General features: G+C 40.3%; 1 protein-coding gene and 1 pseudogene across 3 annotated transcripts in view; one reads left to right on the top strand and one right to left on the bottom strand.

Annotated features, from left to right (window-relative positions):
• LOC147348121 (uncharacterized) overlaps positions 1-22,075 on the top strand; it is a 182,562-nt gene that overhangs the window by 89,200 nt on the left and 71,287 nt on the right. The gene's annotated exons all lie outside the window — the stretch shown is intronic.
• Positions 13,694-14,696, bottom strand: LOC147348124 (deubiquitinase OTUD6B pseudogene; annotated as a pseudogene).

Below are 22,075 nucleotides of genomic sequence, written 5' to 3'. Positions count from 1 at the left end.
TACCAACCTAGATCATATTACCATATGACCAACCTAGACAGCATATTAAAAAGCAGAGACATTTCTTTGCCAACAAAGGTCAATCTAGTCAAAGCTATGGTTTTTCCAGCAGTCATGTATGGATGTGAGAGTTGGACCATAACGAAAGCTGAGCACTGAAGAATTGATGCTTTTGAATTGTGGCGTTGGAGGAGACTCTTGAGAGTCCCTTGGACTGCAAGGAGATCAAATCAGTCAATCCTAAATGCAATCAACCCTGAATATTCATTGGAAGGACTGATTCTGAAGCTGAAGTTCCAATACTTTGGCCACCTGATGGGAATAACTGACTCACTGGAAAAGAGTCAACTCACTTGATGCTGGGAGGAGGAGAATGAGACGACAAAGGATGAAATGGTTGAATGGAATCACCAACTCAATTCACACGAGTGTGAGCAATCTCTGGGTGTCAGTGATGGATAGGGAAGCCTGGCTTGCTGCAGTCTATGGGGTTGCAAAGAGTCAGACACAACTGAGCGACCAAACTGATACACCATTTTAACAAACTGAAGAATAAAAATCATGATAATTTCAACGGATGCAGAGTAAGCTTTTGACAAAATTGAACAGCATTTTATGATAAAATCTCTCCAGAAAGTTGGCACAGAGGGAGCCAACTTCAACACAATAAAGGTCATATAAGACAAACCCACAGCAAACATCATTCTCAAGGGTGAAAAAGTGAAAGCATTTCCTCTGAGATCAAGGACAAGGATGTCCACTCCTGCTACTTTTATTCAACATAGTTTTGGAAGTCCTAGCCATGGCAATCAGAGAAGAAAAAGAATCCACATTGAAAAGAAGTAAAACTGTCATTGTTTGCAGTGGATGAGATGGTTGGATGGCATCACTGACTTGATGAAGATGAGTTTGAGCAAGCTCCAGATTTGGTGATGGACCGGGAAAGCCTGGCGTGCTGCAGTCCATGGGGGTCACAGAGTCAGACAGGACTGAGTGAGTGAACTGACTGATCAGCAAGGTCACAAGTAAGAATTTAAGAACTTTCATGAGATATTGCCCAGTATATCCCATGACATCTGACTTAGTCCATTAAATGACTATAGCCTGGTGTTAATCTCCTGGTTGTAGATCATGGAGCATCTGATATTTATCCAAAGATTGATTATGAAGTTAGGCTTCAGAAACAAACTTAGAATATCCTTTTAATACTTTAAATTAAATTTTGTAAACACTATGACATAATAACAAGGAATTATCTGGCAAGTGAGTCTTAGTAGACACAGACATTAATTGACAATTAGAATTTAATATTTAGTGAAACATTTTTTTCTAAAGTTACCTCCACTTTTTTTAAAATACAACCAAGACTAATTTGTTTTGATAATAAGTTTAGACCATTAACTACATAGGCTTTTACATTGACTGGTGTATTTCCTTAGAAGAAGTCTTGAATTGAATTCCCAAAGGCATCTCAAGGCCAAGAAAGCCACGCCAAAGACCAGCCATCATATTTTGCCTAGATGGATTTTTCTTCTAGAGGTCCTCAAAATATTTTGAGATTCTTGTATGTGTCAGGAAACAGTCTTTTATTTACCTATTAAGGCTGTTCAGAACTAAAATGTCTCAAATTTCTGGAGGGACAAGGCAGAGAGAAAAGAAAAATGTTTTAATTTTATCTACTTGCTTAAATTACCAAATTGACTTAAACCATAGTTTGGGAAAAGTTTCTTTATATCTCAAAACAAAGATTAGAAACCAGTAATATGTCAGATAAAAAGTCATGAAAATTATAATCATGTTTAGCAGTTTATTTAATTCAATGTAATTGATCTTTGTTCCGTCTGACCTTGTCCAATAATTGAGGATGATAGTGACAGTGATAGTTTTAAGATGTTTAATAAGTTTTGATTAAGGCTTGTATGATTTGTCCAGTGAGGTGGGTGCCTTGATCACTGGAGATTGTAGAAAGTATACCCCAGGTGGGAAATACATTTTTAACAATTTCTTTTCCCCCACTGTGAGGACATTAACCCTGCACCTAGAGAAGGCTTTATTCCATCAAGTAAAAATTAGATTTTTTTCAGGGAGCTGGGAAAAGCCAAGTGGCCATCTTGGATTTCCCATAGCCCTAACTTTTTGATTTATAGTCATTGCTTATCTATTTTAAATCCTTGATTTAGAAGTAGATAAGGTGTTAATTTTTGGAGAAGCAGAATGAGCTTTATCTGTGCGTGCCATAAATTTCATAGATCATTGTGAAATAATGCTTAGTCATCTTATCAAAGTAACAAATTATTTTAAAAATTAAATCACTTAAAGACAAAGAAATTCATAATATGTGAACCGTGAACTTCCTGATGTTCAAGCTGGTTTTAGAAAAGGCAGAGGAACCAGAGATCAAATTGCCAACATCCGCTGGATCATAGAAAAAGCAAGAGAGTTCCAGAAAAATATCTATTTCTGCTTTATTGACTATGCCAAAGCCTTTGACTGTGTGGATCACAATAAACTGTGGAAAATTCTGAAAGAGATGGGAATACCAGACCACCTGATCTGCCTCTTGAGAAATTGGTATGCAGGTCAGGAAACAACAGTTAGAACTGGACATGGAACAACAGACTGGTTCCAAAAGGAAAAGGAGTACGTCAAGGCTGTATATTGTCACCCTGTTTATTTAACTTATATGCAGAGTACATCTTGAGAAATGCTGGACTGGAAGAAACACAAGCTGGAATCAAGATTGCCGGGAGAAATATCAATAACCTCAGATATGCAGATGACACCACCCTTATGGCAGAAAGTGAAGAGGAACTAAAAAGCCTCTTGATGAAAGTGAAAGTGGAGAGTGAAAAAGTTGGCTTAAAGCTCAACATTCAGAAAGCGAAGATCATGGCATCTGGTCCCACCACTTCATGGGAAATAGATGGGGAAACAGTGGAAACAGTGTCAGACTTTATTTTTCTGGGCTCCAAATTCACTACAGATGGTGACTGCAGCCATGAAATTAAAAGACGCTTACTCCTTGGAAGGAAAGTTATGACCAACCTAGATAGTATATTCAAAAGCAGAGACATTATTTTGCCAACAAAGGTTCATCTAGTCAAGGCTATGGTTTTTCCTGTGGTCATGTATGGTTGTGAGAGTTGGACTGTGAAGAAGGCTGAGCACCGAAGAATTGATGCTTTTGAACTGTGGTGTTGGAGAAGACTCTTGAGAGTCCCTTGGACTGCAAGGAGATCCAACCAGTCCATTCTGAAGGAGATCAGCCCTGGGATTTCTTTGGAAGGAATGATGCTAAAGCTGAAACTCCAGTACTTTGGCCACCTCATGCGAAGAGTTGACTCATTGGAAAAGACTCTGATGCTGGGAGGGATTGGGAGCAGGAGGAGAAGGGGATGACAGAGGATGAGATGGTTGGATGGCATTACTGACTCGATGGACGTGAGTCTGAGTGAACTCCGGGAGTTGGTGATGGACAGGGAGGCCTGGCATGCTGCGATTCATGGGGTTGCAAAGAGTCGGACACGACTGAGCGACTGATCTGATCTGATTTGATCTGATTATCAAAAGCAACATTTCATGAAAATTTTATTCTGTTAATAGAGAGAGGAAATCAAATTCCAGTGTGATACCTGTTTATATTTGTTGGAAACAATAGTTAATCCCTTAGCCAAAGTAAAATACTTCAAAGGCAACTCAGTGTCGTACGAAAACTTGTCTTATATATAAAACTCTTTTCTCGGGGTTCATTTTCCACAAACCTTTTTTTTCCCCCAAAACTTTCTGTATTCATGACTCTATTTGTCCATTCAGAGAACAGCTAACTGTAAGTCAGACTTATTTCCTTTCCCCTTCAGTTCAGTTCAGTCACTCAGTCATATCCGACTCTTTGTGACCCCATGAACTGCAGCACACCAGGCCTCCCTGTCCATCACCAACCCCCGGAGTCCACCCAAACCCGTGTCCATTGAGTCGGTGATGCCATCCAACCATCTCATCCTCTGTCATCCCCTTCTCCTCCTGCCCTCAATCTTTCCCAGCATCAGGGTCTTTTCCAATGATTCAGCTGTTCGCATCAGGTGGCAAAAGTATTGGAGTTTCAGCTTCAACATCAGTCCTTCCAATGAACACCCAGGACTGATCTCCTTTAGGATGGACTGGTTGGATCTCCTTGCAGTCCAAGGGACTCTCAAGAGTCTTCTCCAACACCACAGTTCAAAAGCATCAATTCTTCGGTCCTCAGCTTTCTTTATAGTCCAACTCTCATATCCATACATGACTACTGGAAAAACTGTAGCCTTGACTAGACAGACCTTTGTTGATAAAGTAATGTCTCTGCTTTTTAATATGCTGTCTAGATTGGTCATAACTTTCCTTCCAAGGAATAAACGTCTTTTAATTTCATGGCTGCAGTCACCATCCGCAGTGATTTGGAGCCCAGAAAAATAAAGTCAGGCACTGTTTCCCCATCTATTTCCCATGAAGTGATGGGACCAGATGCCATGATGTTAGTTTTCTGAATGTTGAGCTTTAAGCCAGCTTTTTCACTCTCCTCTTTCACTCTCATCAAGAGGCTTTTTAGTTTCTCTTCACTTTCTGCCATCAGGGTGGTATCATCTGCGTATCTGAGGTTACTGATATTTCTCCCGGCAATCTTGATTCCACCTTGTGCTTCTTGCAGTCCAGCGTTTCTTATGATGTACTCTGCATATAAGTTAAATAAGCAGGGTGACAATATACAGCTTTGACATACTTTCCCCTTAATAAAATGTAATTCCATTCCTCATACCTTTTTATTAAAAACACACATCCTACTTTCCTTAAGGAACCATGAACTGTCCTTTATATCAGCACTCTGTAGACTGGTAAACATAAATCACACAAAAGTCTTACTTCATTTGCATTTTATTTCCTTAAAAGTTTCTTCACATTGCTGATAGATTTGCAATAGATATAATAATATCTTATTAAACCTAGGCACAGTAAAAGTATGACACTCAATATTGATGAACCTTAAGACATATCTATATTAGTTAGATTAACAAATAAACACTAATACCAGGTATTAATTTAATATTGAATATTTCCCAATTCATGTGAACCCGAAATTCATTTAATTTCTCTTGTATTTAGAACTGTTTGATTTCTAAGCACTTACTTTTATTTAGGCCAATTAAATAAGAGCTTATTTACAAAGTAATATTGCCCAAATACAAAGACACACATTAAGACACACATAAAGCCAGACAAAGATCTTATAGTTTTCCACTTGAGATTTAAAATGTCTCTTTGCCCCCTTTTTATCCTTGGCTTGAAGTTCTGTTAATTTGCCCAAGACTGAAGTCTCCAGCAGAGTGGGAGATTTCCAGAACGTGGTAAGAGTTAACTTCAGGCTTTTTCGTAGGCGTGTTTCTGTTTTCTCAGGGTTGGTGCTCCAAAAAAAATAGTGTAAGAAGCCAGCTTTTTCTAATGGTACGTGCAAAAAAAAAAAACTGGTTTCATAATTTCAAAAAGATTTCATTTTAATCAGTTTTCTCTGGAGTCTAAAGAATATCATGGCCATCCTGTGTCAAAAATGTCATCTCTCTTTTATGTGGTCATAGTTTCATAGCTAAAATATAGACCAAATAGTGCCCAAACTGGCTCTGATGACAGGGGCTGATAGGATTGTCCTAGCAAGGATTGTTCCTCTGGAGACATAGGGTCTTAGTTTGATCAGAAGAACTTGAAGAAGTAAGAGAACTTTGCAGGAGTTGGGGAAGTTTCATTTTCTTTCCTCCATCCCTCTACCCCTTCCAGCCTCCCACACTGAGAGATAGGAGGAATTAGAAGGGGATTCTTTACAATGTTAGGAGAGGTTTTTGTTTTTGTTTTCAGGATTGTGATTATAGGAGAAAGTCCTCGGCTAGGAGATTTGGTGGAGAGGGAGATGAGGGAGATGGGGGGATAGTGGAAACAGAAAGATGTATGTGGTATTAGTCTGTTAGATCCGGATTCTGACTGACTGTCATAAAGATTTGACCATAAGAAACTGCAAAATAGATCAAGTTGGAGGATTGTGTTATAATTTAGTGTGCCGTTAACAGGCCATTTTTCTTGGTTCCCTAATTTGTACTAGCTCCAAGATTTGTTGCAAAAGAATCTCGGTCTCTTCTTTTTAAGAATTTTCAGGGTCAAATTTTTACCCAGTTCCTGAGAATATAGCTTAGAGGTGAGTCTGAGGGAGTGTCTTGAGACGGACCCAAGCCCATTCTTAGGCAAAAGGCCATAGAATGGAGCTCCTGAGAGTTCGCCAGGCCCAGAAGGTGTTCCAACCACCCCAGTGAACTCTCTGAGTGCAACTGAAGCACAGTGTGGCTAATGGCACAAATGTCCAACTGTCCTAACAATCACATCTGACAGAGGTGATCCCTGCTGTGTGACAGAGAGTGGCATAAACTGTGCGACTTGGCACAAGCCTAGGCACAAACCGTGTGGAAGTGTACCTGGCAGCTAGGGCAGGAAAGAGGCTCTGAGAAGAGGCTCTCAGAACCAGCTGAGTGACTCACCTTTTGAGAGTCTCTGCAACGTGGAAGGCACACTTTGGGAAGACTCAGAGGTGGCTTCTGTAAATTAATCTGGATTGAGGAAGGAAGAGAAATGCAAAAAGGCAAAATGGTTGTCTGAGGAGGCCTTACAAATAGCTGAGAAAAGAAAAGACATGAAAGGCAAAGGAGAAAAGGAAAGATATACCCATTTGAATGCAGAGTTTCAAAGACTAGCAAGAAAAGATGAGAAAGCCTTCCTCAGTGATCAATGCAAAGAAATAGAGGAAAACAATAGAATGGGAAAGACTAGAGATCTCTTAAAGAAAATTAGAGATACCAAGGGAACATTTCATGTAAAGATGGGCACAATAAAGGACAGAAATTGTATGGACCTAACAGAAGCATATGATATTAAGAAGAGGTGGCAAGAATACACAGAAGAACTGTACAAAAAAGATCTTCATGACCCAGATAAACACAGTGGTGTGATCACTCACCTAGAGCCAGACATCTTGAAGTTCAAAGTCAAGTGGGCCTTAGGAAGCATCACTATGAACGAAGCTAATGGAGGTGATGAAATTCCAGCTGAGCTATTTTAAATCCTAAAAGATGATGCTGTGAAAGTGCTGCACTCAATATGCCAGCAAATTTGGAAAACTCAGCAGTGGCCACAGGACTGGAAAAGGTCAGTTTTCATTCCAATCCCAAAGAAAGGCAATGCCAAAGAATGCTCAAACTGCCACACAATTGCACTCATCTCACATGCTAGCAAAATAATGCTCAAAATTCTCCAAGTGAGGCTTCAGCAATAACCGTGAACTTCAAGATATTCAAGCTGGATTTAGAAAAGGCAGAGGAACCAGAGATCAAATTGCCAACATCCATTAGATCATCGAAAAAGCAAGAGAGTTCCAGAAAAACATCTACTTCTTCTTCATTGACTATGCTAAAGCCTTGGCCTGTGTGGATCACAGCAAACTGTGAAAAATTCTTAAAGAGATGGGAATACCAGACCACTTTACCTGCCTCCTGAGAAATCTGTATGCAGGTCAAAAAGCAGCAGATAGAACTGGACATGGAACAACACACTGGTTCCAAATCAGGAAAGGAGTATGTCAAGGCTGTATATTGTCACACTGCTTATTTAACTTATATGCAGAATACATCATGCAAAATGCCGGGCTGGATGAAGCACAAGCTGGAATCAAGATTGTGGGAGAAATATCAATAACCTCAAATATGCAGATGATACCACCCTTATGGCAGAAATCAAAGAGGAACTAAAGAGCCTCTTGATGAAAGTGAAAGAGGAGAATGAAAAAGCTGGCTTAAAACTCAACATTCAGAAAACTAAGATCATGGTATCTGGTTCCATCACTTCATGGCAAATAGATGGGGAAACAGTGGAAACAGTAAGAGACTTTTTTGGGCTCCAAAATCACTGCAGATGGTGACTGCAGCCATGAAATTAAAAGACCCTTGCTCCTTGGAAGAAAAACTATGACCAATCTAGTCAGCATATTAAAAAGCAGAGACATTACTTCGCCAACAAAGGTCCATCTAGTCAAAGCTATGGTTTTTCCAGTAATCATGTATGGATGTGGGAGTTGGACCATAAAGAAAATTGAGCACCAAAGAATTGATGCTTTTGAACTGTGGTGTTGGAAAAGATTCTTGAGAGTCCCTTGGACTGCAAGGAGATACAACCAGTCCATCCTAAAGGAAATCAGTCTTGAATATTCATTGGAAGGACTGATGCTGAAGCTGAAACTCCAATACTTTGGCCACCTGATGCGAAGAACTGACTCACTGAAAAAGAACCTGATGCCGGGAAAGATTTCAGGCAGGAGGAGAAGAGGACAACAGAGGATGAGATGGTTGGATGGCATCACCGACTCAATGGACATGAGTTTGAGTAAACTCCGGGAGTTGGTGATGGACAGGGAATCCTGGTGTGCTGCAGTCTATGGGGTCACAAAGAGTCGGACACAACTGAGTGACTAAACTGACTAACTAGCTTCTGTACTCTGACTCCAAATTAATTTTTCAAGACAGTTCTGGGTGAAGTAGAAAAGAATAGCTTTATTGTTTTGCCAGGTAAAGGGGGCCACAGTGGGCTATGCCCTCAAAACTGTGTGTCTCTACCTGGAGGGGATTGTGAGGAGTTTTATAGGAATGGTTCAAAGATGATGTGTTCAGTGTGTGGACATTCTTCTGATTGGTTGGTGGTGAGGCAAGTGGGAGTCAGCATCAGATCCCATCTGGGATCTACTTGTGAGCACTGTACGGTTACCTTCAGCCTGGTGAGGGTTTCAGTATCTTCAGAACAGCTCAGAGATGGTTGTTTGTGTCACTTGGGAAAATAAGACCTTGCCCTAAAGTTGCACTATTGTTTCTTTTGACTGTTTTTCCCTTGTCTCCCCATCCCCTCTCTTCCCTGATTAGCAGTTGTTTCTGCCTACTCATTTGAACTCAGGGAAAGTCATGAAGGCTGAATGAAGCCAAGAAGTGGGGGACACAGAAAAGCCTTTGTGCCCATGAGCCCTGCAGGGTCCTGCTCTGGATCAGTCCCTGGGAAGGCCTCGTGTTTGAAGCAAGGCTGTTCCAAAGAGAACCACACATTGCTTCCTTCAGTTTGGAATAACACAGCCTGTTGACTGGTAGGGAGAATCCAGTAGCTACCGCAGATGCTGTCGGCTGCCAGCCTGACATACACCCCCGGCATCTCCCACACATTCTTCTGGTGTTCCCAAATATGTACCTCCTAATGTTCATACATTCTGGGTTTCAGAGGAGACTAGCCCACTTGTCCCCAGGGGTGGGTTTGAGTGATATAATCAGAAAACTCCTTTTTCCTTAAGGTAATAGGATTAGGCAAAGGTAGAGTGACACAGTGAAGGTGAGAAATTGGAGGCTGGAGTCTTTCTTAAAAGTTCCGTCTTTCTTTCTTTTGTATAGAAGTATAGTTGACTTACAGTGTTGTGTTAATTTCTGCTGTACAACAAAGTGACTTAATTATACAATATATATATACACATTCTTTTTTATATTCTTTTCCATTATGATTTATCATAGAATATTGAGTATAGTTCTCTGTGCTATACAGTAGGGCCTTGTTGTTTATCCATTCTTTCTCTCTATATATAGCTTATATATGCTAACCCCAACCTCCTGTTTTCCCATCCCCAACCCCCTTCCCCTTGGCAACCAGTCTATGTCCATGGTTCTCTTACCGCCAAAATCTTGGCTTTCTCTGCACACTGAAGCCAAATAAAAAAATATGGAGATAGAGTTTGGAGGAGATAGAAAGATAACTTTAATCCTCAGACAGCTGAGGGGAGAAGACAGCAGACTAGTGCCCCAAGGACTGTGCCCTTCTCTTGCATGGGGAACTGAGAGATTTGATAGATGGGGTTCACAGTCTGGGGTATGGAATAAGAAAAAGGAAACTTGCATTCTTCTGTTTCTTCGAGTGTTTCAAAACAGTCATATCTGGGGTCAAGTGATCCAGTGATTGGGTCTTAAACAGTCTGATAGTCTAGTAATTGGGTCCATTTGTCTCTGGTTTATTGTACTGTGGCCTTCTTCCTGAAGTGTGAAAAGCTACAGGATTGGTCTGTAAAGGGAGTGTGGTGAAGGTAAGCACCGTGTACAGGATGTAATTAGCACAGAGTTAAAGAGTAATAGCGGGATAGAGCTCATGCAGAGTAAGGGAGCCACAGGTACAGGATGTAAGTGATGTAGTGTCAGGTTTGTTCTGGGAAAAGAAAATTTATGGACTATAGATTAGGAGCAGTTAAAGTAAAACTAATAGGGATTAGCTCTTTCAGACCCATTTATGTTTCTTCTCTGGCCTATTCACTGTTCTCTTTATTTTTTTGTTGTTCTCAGGAAAGGGGAAAAAAAGAGAAACTTATTCCTCTTTTTTCCTTTTCACTGCAACAATTCTATTTCACAGATTGGTTCATTTGTCATATTTTAGATTCCACATCAAAGTGATTATATGGTATTTATCTGTCTCTTTCTGACTTACTTCACTTACTATGATCATCTTTAATTGCATCCAGATTGCTGCAAATGGTATTATTTCATTCTTTTTTATGACTGAGTAATGTTATATATCTGGATCACATCTTCTTTATCCATTCATCACTTGATGGACGTTTAGGTTGTTTCCTTGTCTTGGCTATTGTGAATGGTGAAAGACTCATTCTTCAGTTACAAGAAAGAGGCAAAACCTCTTCTGACTCTGGCTGTATACCAGCTTGTGATCCCTGGAATGGTGATGGCAACTGCAGGATGAGAATTAGAGTTAAATTGAATGAGTTGGAGTCATCAAAAGGGTAGACTATGATCCCATCATTTTGAACCTATCCAAGAGCTCCCCTTTACATTTAAATTTTTTTAATGTGAAATAATTTTCTGTAGTTGCAGCCAGAGTTGGTTTTCTGTTACCGATAGCTTAGGTTTTCTACTTGGGAGTATAGCTGAAGGTGAATCTCTGGTCTTTTGGAAGAGCTTTGGGGCAACCTCAAAGTTTTAAAATGCCTAGTCCAATTGAGAAACACTCCTGGAAAAAACTTATGCATTTCCATAGCTGATGGCTCCTCCTTTATTATTTCCAAGAGGCCTTGGGACCTCTCAGATCAGTTCAGTGGTGCTATCTTTTTTGTTTCTAAAAGTGCTTTCAATTCTGAGAGAACACTATCTTCCAACAACTCTCCATTTATTGGTAGTTTGTGTTTTCTGATTGTACAGGTTAAGGTGTTAATGGTAGAAAACAACAAAAAGGATGCAAACAAAAATCACTTGTAATCTTCAGTTCAGTTCAGTCGCTCAGTCGTGTCTGACTCTTTGTGACCCCATGAATCACAGCACGCCCTCCCTGTTCATCACCAATTCCCGGAGTTCACTGAGACTCACATCAGTGATGCCATCCAGCCATCTCATCCTCTGTCGTCCCCTTCTCCTCCTGCTCCCAATCCCTCCCAGCATCAGAGTCTTTTCCAATGAGTCAACTCTTCGCGTGAGGTGGCCAAAGTACTGGAGTTTCAGCTTTAGCATCATTCCTTCCAAAGAAATCCCAGGGCTGATCTCCTTCAGAATGGACTGGTTGGATCTCCTTGCAGTCCAAGGGACTCTCAAGAGTCTTCTCCAACACCACAGTTCAAAAGCGTCAATTCTTCGGTGCTCAGCCTTCTTCACAGTCCAACTCTCACATCCATACATGACCACAGGAAAAACCATAGCCTTGACTAGACGAACCTTTGTTGGCAAAGTAATGTCTCTGCTTTTGAATATGCTATCTAGGTTGCTCATAACTTTCCTTCCAAGGAGTAAGCGTCTTTTAATTTCATGGCTGCAGTCACCATCTGCAGTGATTTTGGAGCCCAAAGAAATAAAGTCTGACACTGCTTCCACTGTTTCCCCATTTATTTCCCATGAAGGGATGGGATCAGATGCCATGATCTTCGTTTTCTGAATGTTGAGCTTTAAGCCAACATTTTCAGTCTTCTCTTTCACTTTCATCAAGAGGCTTTTTAGTTCCTCTTCACTTTCTGCCATAAGGGTGGTGTCATCTGCATATCTGAGGTTATTGATATTTCTCCCAGCAATCTTGATTCCAGCTTGTGGTTCTTCCAGCCCAGTGTTTCTCATGATGTACTCTGCATATAAGTTAAATAAGCAGGGTGACAGTATACAGCCTTGACGAACTCCTTTTCCTATTTGGAACCAGTGTGTTGTTCCATGTCCAGTTCTAACTGTTGCTTCTTGACCTGCATATAGGTTTCGAAAGAGGCAGGTCAGGTGGTCTGGGATTCCCATCTCTTTCAGAATTTTCCACAGTTTATTGTCATCCACACAGTCAGAGGCTTTGGCATAGTCAATAAAGCAGAAATAGATGTTTTTCTGGAACTCTATTGCTTTTTCAATGATCCAGCATATGTTGGCAATTTGATCTCTGGTTCCTCTGGCTTTTCTTTTTTTTTTTACTTATTTTTATTTTTATTAAAGCAACCTTCTTAGCTGCACTTTGATGGGGTTACATAAATGTCACAGCATCAACCTAAAGAGGTGGGAAGGGCAGGGATGGGAGGGAGGTTCCAGAGGGAAGGGAGATATGTATCTTAGGGCTGATTCATGTTGTTACATGGCAGAAACCAACACAATGTTCTAAAGCAATTATCCTCCAATTAAAAATAAATGTTAAAAAAAGTCACAGCATTAATCCCATCAACAGCAATGTTACTGCAATCAAATTATTTATACACATTAATTAAATTTGTTATCACTATCACATTATTGCAATGTCAAAGAGACTGAGTCATTTCACTTCTTCATGAAAAATTACATTGATATGGTTACTGAAAGCTTTCGGTAATAAGGAGAAAAAAAATTTTTTTAACAACTTCAACACAGAATAGAATGTTCAGAATCTTATATTTAATAAAAATATCAACAATCAGGGTACCATCTTGGTCTGTAAATGATATTCTCCACAAAGAACTTAAAAGTGTTTTTTAAAACACCATTAAGGGGACACTGGTTAAAGTTTCTCTCGGACACGTTTTTTTAAAACCTATTAGTAAAGCCTATTATACAGAGTGAAGTAAGCCAGAAGGAAAAACCCAATACAGTATACTAACACATATATATGGAATTTAGAAAGATGATAACAATAACCCTGTGTACGAGACAGCAAAAGTGACGCTGATGTATGGAACAGTCTTATGGACTCTGTGGGAGAGGGAGAGGGTGGGAAGATTTGGGAGAATGGCATTGAAACATGTAAAATATCATGTATGAAACGAGATGCCAGTCCAGGTTCAATGCACGATACTGGATGCTTGGGGCTAGTGCACTGGGACGACCCAGAGGGATGGTATGGGGAGGGTTCAGGATGGGGAGCACATGTATACCTGTGATGGATTCATTTTGATATTTGGCAAAACTAATACAATTATGTAAAGTTTAAAAATAAAATTAAATTAAAAAAATAGTAAATATGTAAAAAACAACAAGACAACAACAACAACAACAAAAGAATAAAAAAGAAAACCTATTAGTAGCTTTACCATAAAACTGATTTAAGGTAGTTGTGTTTTTTCAGAAACACTGAGAATAATCCAATACTTGGTGTTAATACTCAGATCAGCACACTGACATAATAGCAACATTTTATATACTAGCTATAATTTTCAGTAGCTGTGTTCACCAACCGTGTAACAGAATTGTAGTGTTCTCCTAAGCCATATGCATGTCTCATATAAACAAGTATTAATGGATCTTCTGGATATTCTTCACCAACTACTATAGGAGGAGAATCTGCCTGTATTATCTCTATTGGTGTTTGTAAAATGTGAGACAGGGCTCTTAGCTCAAGTTGACCCCCCCAAGCAGCTGTGTTTACAATATCATCACAATACTTTCCAAACTCTTCTGGAGTATACATTTCTCCTGTATTAGGATTTGTTAAAAATGGCAGAAAGTCTTCCACATGACTCTGCATGTAGTTAGCAGTCTGACATCTTAAGGCAGCCACAGTCAAAACGCCGTTCTGCTCTTTCAGCTGATCTTCAATGGCTCTATACATTGCCCATCAGATGGAATCTGTTTAATTTACAACTGTCTAGCTGCCACTATTTGAGCAAGTTGTTCACTTTCTACATGTCTAGCTCCGGTTAAGTTTTCAATTTCAGCTTCAGCTATCCTTTCTTCCCGCTCCTTTTCCAATGCAGCCTTTTTGTCCCGTCTCTTTTGTGCTTTTGATATCCGAAGTGGCTGATTCTCAAGAACCAAGTTTGAAATATTAACAGCAACAGAATCTATTTTACTCTCTTTAGAAGTCAACTTCAACTGATCCAGCTCCTCTCTCTCTTTCTGTTCCATTTCTGCTTCTAACTTAGCAACATCTTCTGTAAGTTGCTTCCTCCTCTTTTTGTCATTCCTGGGAACAGCATTCTTCCAACTCTGTATTTTGGCTTGCAGCTCCTTCTCTTTGTGATGCCTTCTCACCAGCTGTTCCTCTTCATCAAGCTCCTCAGTCAAGACTGCCTCCATGACGGGTAGGCAGCCCAGCACACGCGCTGAGAAGAACCAGCGCCACGGCCTAGCCCCACCTTCCACCTTTCAACCTTCACCCCGCGCGCCATTGGACGCGACTGGCATCCAGCCCCGCCTCTGCCTTTTCTAAAACCGCTTGAACATCTGGAAGTTCACGGTTCACATACTGCTGTACTGGCTTGGAGAATTTTGAGCGTTACTTTACTAGCGTGTGAGATGAGTGCAATTGTGCAGTAGTTTGAGCATTCTTTGGCATTGCCTTTCTTTGGGATTGGAATGAAAACTGACCTTTTCCAGTCCTGTGGCCACTGCTGAGTTTTCCAAATTTGCTGGCATATTGAGTGCAGCACTTTCACAGCATCATCTTTCAGGATTTGAAATAGCTCAACTGAAATTCCATCACCTCCACTAGCTTTGTTCGTAGTGATGCTTCCTAAGGCCCACTTGACTTCACATTCCAGGATGTCTGGCTCTAGGTGAGTGATCATACCATCGTGATTATCTTGGTCGTGAAGATCTTTTTTGTATAGTTCTTCTGTGTATTCTTGCCACCTCTTCTTAATATCATCTGCTTCTGTTAGGTCCATACCATTTCTGTCCTTTGTCGAGCCCATCTTTGCATGAAATGTTCCCTTGGTATCTCTAATTTTCTTGAAGAGATCTCTAGTCTTTCCCATTCTGTTGTTTTCCTCTATTTCTTTGCATTGATGGCTGAGGAAGGCTTTCTCATCTTTTCTTGGTAGTCTTTGAAACTGCATTCAGATGCTTATATCTTTTTTTTCTCCTTTGCTTTTCGCTTTTCTTCTTTTCACAGCTATTTGTAAGGCCTCCTCAGACAGCCATTTTGCTTTTTTGCATTTCTTTTCCATGGGGATGGTCTTGATCCCTGTCTTCTGTACATTGTCATGAATCTCCATCCATAGTTCATCAGGCACTCTATCAGATCTAGTCCCTTAAATCTATTTCTCACTTCCACTGTATAATCATAAGGGATTTGATTTAGGTCATACCTGAATGGTCTAGTGGTTTTCCCTACTTTCTTCAATTTAAGTCTGAATTTGGCAATAAGGAGTTCATGATCTGAGCCACAGTCAGCTCCTGGTCTTGTTTTTGCTGACTGTATAGAGCTTCTCCATCTTTGGCTGAAAAGAATATAATCAATCTGATTTCAGTGTTGACCATCTGGTAATGTCCATGTGTAGAGTCTTCTCTTATGTTGTTGGAAGAGGGTGTTTGCTACGACCAGTGCATTTTCTTGGCAAAACTCTATTAGTCTGCCCTGCTTCATTCCGTATTCTAAGGCCAAATTTGCCTGTTACTCCAGGTGTTTCTTGACTTCCTACTTTTGCATTCCAGTCCCCTATAATGAAAAGGACATCTTTTTTGGGTGTTAGTTCTAAAAGGTCTTGTAGGTCTTCATAGAACCATTCAACTTCAGCTTCTTCAGTGTTACTGGTTGGGGCATAGACTTGGATTACTGTGATACTGAATGGTTTGCCTTGGAAACGAACAGAGATCATTCTGTCGTTTTTGAGATTGCATCCAAGTACTGCATTTCAGACTCTGTTGACCATGATGGCTACTCCATTTCCTCTAAGGGATTTCTGCTTGCAGTAGTAGATATAATGGTCACCTGAGTTAAATTCACCCATTCCAGTCCATTTTAGTTCTCTAATTCCTAGAATGCCGACGTTTACCCTTGTCATCTCCTGTTTGACCACTTCCAATTTGCCTTGATTCATGGACCTAACATTCCAGGTTCCTATGCGATATTGCTCTGTACAGCATTGGACCTTGCTTCTATCACCAGTCACATCCACAACTGGGTATTGTTTTTGCTTTGGCTCCATCCCTTCATTCTTTCTGGAGTTATTTCTCCACTGGTCTCCAGTAGCATATTGGGCACCTACTGACCTGGGGAGTTCCTCTTTCAGTATCCTATCATTTTGCCTTTTTATAGTGTTCATGGGATTCTCAAGGCAAGATTACTGAAGTGGTTTGCCATTCCCTTCTCCAGTGGACCACATACTGTCAGCCCTCTCTACCATGACCCTCCCGTCTTGGGTGGCCCCATGGGCATGGCTTAGTTTCATTGAGTTAGACAAGGCTGTGGCCCTAGTGTGATTAGATTGACTAGTTTTCTGTGATTATGGTTTAAGTGTGTCTGCCCTCTGATGCCCCCTTGCAACACCTACTGTCTTAATTGGGTTTCTCTTACCTTGGACGAGGGGTATCTCCTCACCACCGCCCCTCCTGACCTTGAACGTGGAATAGCTCCTCTGGCCCTCCTGCACCTGTGCAGCCGCCGCCCCTGGCCTCGGGGGTGGGGTAGCTCCTTTCGGCTGCTCCTGTGCTATCGCATCCTGGCACTCTCGGCCACGGCCCTGTTTGGCCTATGTGTTGGGTATGTGTGTGTGTTTCTGATTCATTTTTTCCCCCTTTCAAAAATGTGCTCATTGTATTATGTATATAGTTTTACATCTCAACTCAAAACTGTTTATGAGGTTATTTTTCATACATCATTAAATATATTTTAGACCTTGCTTAATGAATACACATTAATTTATTGCATGAATATGTAATTAATTATAAACTGGTTATACTTTACATGAAAGATGCATTCATGACAGTCTTACATAATTTAAACTCTGCATAATTCAGGACTCTTTTTCATAAATAGGAATACTCAAGCAGTTTCTCTGTGTATTAATAACAAACACCACTGACATTTAGCTTTGGACCATGATTCCTGAAGCACTTAAAATCTGAAGGTCATTTACGTTATTTCTGAAGACATCAACAAATGTTGGAACACTTATTGTGATCTGGCCACCTGTCTAGGCTTTGGGGTTGGATAGGAGTTGACATTATAGTGGGAGACAAAAAAGAAATATCAGATTTATCATGTTTATTACATAAAAAGATATGGTAATAGGCAAGGGGAAAAAGCAAAAACTTGCACAGGGCAGGCGAGATCAAAATTGCCAGAATCTAAGCAGTGGTGTGGTCATGAGTCGCTGGCTTTACAGACCATTGAGAACCTATTTAGTCTTTCCTATCAGCAAAATGCTTTTCTTTATGACTGATGAAGCCGTTGACTTGTGAGGATTAACTTATCGTAGTGGTTGGTCAAAGAGTCAGGCAGGAGATACTCAAATGATGTCTCCTTAGCTGGGATCAGTGCTGCCTGTCCCAAGAATACTATGCTTCATCACTCCCCACACGCCAAATCTCGCCACGTGAGTAAATGAGGGAATGGCTTCATTGTCTGACCTTCTCCCATCTAGCACTTTGCTAAAGAAGAGGCACACTAGTGCTCTCATCAAAACGTTCCACTCCCCCCTCCCCTTTTTTTCCAGTGAGTTAACTGAAGTATGAGGAAATGCAATGATTTGTCTGAAGTCATTGGATACCCTTCCTGGTCTTCTTTGTGGGCTCTTCCTTGTACACACAGTCTATAAATAACTGCAGTCTCAAGGGCTCAGCCCTTAAGAGGGGTCCTCTTCTGGCCTCCATCTGCTCTCTTTCCTGAATTTCAATGCAATCTAATTGCAGACTGTTCCCAGTACCTCTACCTTTGACTTCTCCTCTCAAGCTGTGTCCTCAAATCTCTAATCACCCACTCAACAGCAGGCAGAACCCCTTCTGCCTTAGTCTTCTCCTGTAGTCTTTCCAATTTCAACAAATGGCTCCTCTCCACCCACTTCCTATATCCAAAAATCAGTTGTCCCCTACAACCCATTTATTAAGAAGTGGAAATTTTTAAAAAAGACTTAAAAGGCACACAGATTGGAAATGAAGAAATAACATTGTCCCTGTTTGCAGATGAAACGCTTTACTATGTTTAAAAAATAATCTCAAGGTGTAGGTGATTTCAGCAAGGCTTCATGGTACAAGAGAAACATACGAAAATCAATTACAATTTTATTTACTGACCACAAATATGTGCCAACTAAAATTTGAAACAATACCATTTCTAATCACTCCAAAGAAAATGAAATACTTCGGTGTTAGTCTGACAAAGCACACAGCTTCTGTATGCTGAAAATTATAAAATGCTGATGCAAGGAATCAGAAGATATAAATAAATGGAGAGACATACTGTGTTTTTGGATTAAAAGACTCAACACAATAAAGATGTCAGTTCTGCCCAAATTGACCTACAGGTTTAGTGCAATTCCAATCAAAATCCCAGCAAGGTTCTCTTGTTAATATCTGTAGTCATACATAGTGTAGTAGTGGTAGTGTGTGTGCCCAGTCATGTTCGACTCTCTGTGACCCTTTGCACTGTAGCCCGAGGCTCCTCTGTCCATGGGATTTTTCAGGCAAGAATATTGGTGTGGATTGCCATTTCCTCCTCCAGGGGACCTTGCCAACATGGGGATCGAACCCACATCCCCTTTGTCTCCTACATTGCAGGTGGATTCTTTACCAGTGAGCCATCAGGGAAGCCTGTAGTCAAGCATCTGTTGTTCAGTTGCTCAGTCATGTCTGACTGTGAACCCATGGACTGCAGCATGCCAAACCTCCCTGTCCTTCACCATCTCCTGGAGCTTGCTCAAATTCATGTCCATTGAGTCGGTGACACCATCCAACCATCTCGTCCTCTATCATCCTTTTCTCCTCCTGCCTTCAATCTTTCCCAGCATCAGGGTCTTTTCTAATAAGTCACCTCTTCACATTAGGTGACCAAAGGATTGGAGCTTCAGTCCTTCCAATGAATATTCAGGATTGATTTCCTTCAGGATTGACTGGTTTGACCTCTTTGCAGTCCAAGGGACTCTCAAGAGTCTTCTCCAACACCACAGTTCAAAAGCATCAATTCTTCAGCACTCAGCCTTCTTTATGATCCAACTCTCACATCCATACCTCACTACTGGAAAAACCATAGCTTTGACTGTATGGACCATTGTTGGCAAAGTAATATCTCTAACTTTTTAATATGCTGTCTAATTTTTGTCATAGTTTTTCTTCCAAAGAGCAGGCATCTTTTAATTTCATGGCTGCAGTCACCATCTGCAGTGATTTTGGAGCCCAGGAAAATTAAGTCTGTCACTGTTTCCATTGTTTCCCCATTTGTTTGCCATGAACTGATGGAACCAGATGCCATGATCTTAGCTTTTTGAATGTTGAGTTTTAAGCCAGCTTTTTCACTCTCCTCTCTCACTTTCATCAAGAGTCTCTTTAGTTCCTCTTTGCTTTCTGCCATAAGGGTGGTATCATCTGCATATCTGAGGTTATTGATATTTCTCCTGGCAATCTTGATTCCAGCTTGTGCTTCATCCAGCCCAGCATTTTGCATGATGTACTCTGCATATAAGTTAAATAAGTAGGGTGACAATATACAGCCTTGACGTCCAGTTTGTTGTTTCATGTCCTATTCTAATTGTTGCTTCTTGACCTGCATACAAGTTTCTCAGGTGAGGTGATCTGGCATTCCCATCTCTTGAAGAATTTTCCACAGTTTGTTGTGATCCACACAGTCCAAGGCTTTAGCATAGTCAATGAAGCAGAAGTAGATGTTTTTCTGGAATTCTCCTGCTTTTTCTATGATCTAATGGATGTTGGCAGTTTGATCTCTGGTTCCTCTGCCTTTTCTAAATCCAGCTTGAACATCTGGAAGTTCTTGGTTCACGTACTGTTGAAGCTTCACTTGAAGAATTTTGAGCGTTACTTTTCTAGCATGTGAAATGAGTGCAGTTGTGCAATAGCTTGAACATTCTTTGGCATTGCCTCTCTTTGGGACTGGAATAAGCTTTTCCAGTCCTGTGACCACTGCAGTGTTTTCCAAATTTGCTGGCATACTGAGTAGAGCACTTTCACAGCATCATCTTTTAGGATTTGAAATAGCTCAGCTGGAATTCCATCACCTCCACTAGGTTTGTTTGTAGTAATGCTTCCTAAGGCCTACTTGACTTCACACTCTAGGATGTCTGGGTCTAGATGAGTAATCACACGATCATGGAAATCCGGGTCATTTGGACCTTTTTTGTATAGTTCTTCCATGTATTCTTGCCACCTCTTCTTAATATCTTTTGCTTCTGTTAGGTCCTTACCTTTTCTGTTCTTCATCTTTGCATGAAATATTCCCTTGCTGTGTCTAATTTTCTTGAAGAGATCTCTAGTCTTTCCCTTTCTATTGTTTTCTTCTATTTCTTTGCATTATTCACTTAAGAAGGCTTTCTTATCTCTCCTTGCTATTTTTTAGATCTCTGCATTCAGTTGGGCATATCTTTCATTTTTTTCCTTTGCCTTTCACTTTTCTTCTTTTCTCAGCTATTTGTAAGGCCTCACCTTTTTGCGTTTCTTTTCTTTTTCTTGGGGATGGTTTTGATCACCACCTCCTGTGCAACATTACGAACCTCCATCCATAGTTCTTCACATACTCTATCAGATCTAATCCTGTGAATCTATTTGTCACTTTCGCTGTAGTCATGTACACATGAGCTTATTCTAAAAATTTACATGGAAAGACGAAGGAACTAAGATAGCTAAAACAGTTATGGAAAAGAAGAGTAAAGGGGGAAGAATCAGTCTAAAGACTTAAAGACTTATTATATAACTATAGTAATTATATAATACAGTATATTGCAGAGTGATGGACAGACAGATCAATGGAACAGCATATTGAACACAGAAAGAGACCCACAAAATTATGCCTAACTGATTTTTGACAAAGGTGCAAAAGCAACTTAGTGCAGGGGTGGAGTGAGCACCAACAGATGGTGCTGGAACAAATGGACCTCTTAAAGCAAAAAGCAAAAAAAATCCTCAAACCCTAAATCAACCTTGATTTGTCAGCTTACTTGAAAAATTATTCAAAATGTACAAACATAAATGTAAAACATAAAATTAGAAAACTTAAAAAAAAAATAGAATATCTTTTAGAAAAAAATAGACCACCAAGAGCTAAAGAATTGATTTCACACCAGAAACCCAACTTACGAAACACTGATAAATCAGATCTCGTAAAAATTAAAAACTTTTGCTCTGTGAAAGACTTTAAGAGGGTGAAAATACAAACCACAGAGTAGAAGAAAACATTTTCAAAGCATAAAGGTAATGAAAGGTTTGTTGATGGAATATGTAAAACACTTTAAAAAGTTGCCTAAGAAAACAATCCAGGGACTTCCCTGGTGTTAAGACTTCTCTTTCCAATGCAGGGGGTGTGGGTTAGATCTCTGGTCAAGGAGCTAAGATGCCACGTCTTGTGGCTAAAAAACCAAAACTGAAAAAAGAAACAATATTGTAACAAATTCAATTAAGACTTTAAAAATGGTCCACATTAAAAAAAAATCTTTAGAAAAAGGAAATAATCCAATTAGAGAATGGGTTTTAATGACAGGAACAGACATTTCACCAAAGAGGGTAAGTGAGTGGCCAATAAGCCCATGAGAGGTGTTCATCATTAGCCCTTCAGTTCGGTTTAGTTGCTCAGTCGTGTCTGACTCTTTGTGAACCCATGGACTGCGGCATGCCAGGCT

Source organism: Bos grunniens, chromosome 22, assembly GCF_055505025.1.
Source record: "Bos grunniens cultivar Pamir isolate PY7600 chromosome 22, Bosgru_T2T1.0, whole genome shotgun sequence".
In the NCBI taxonomy this organism is placed as follows: domain Eukaryota; kingdom Metazoa; phylum Chordata; class Mammalia; order Artiodactyla; family Bovidae; genus Bos; species Bos grunniens.
Note: the sequence above shows the minus strand (reverse complement) of the source record. Positions and strands in the feature narration are given on the sequence as shown.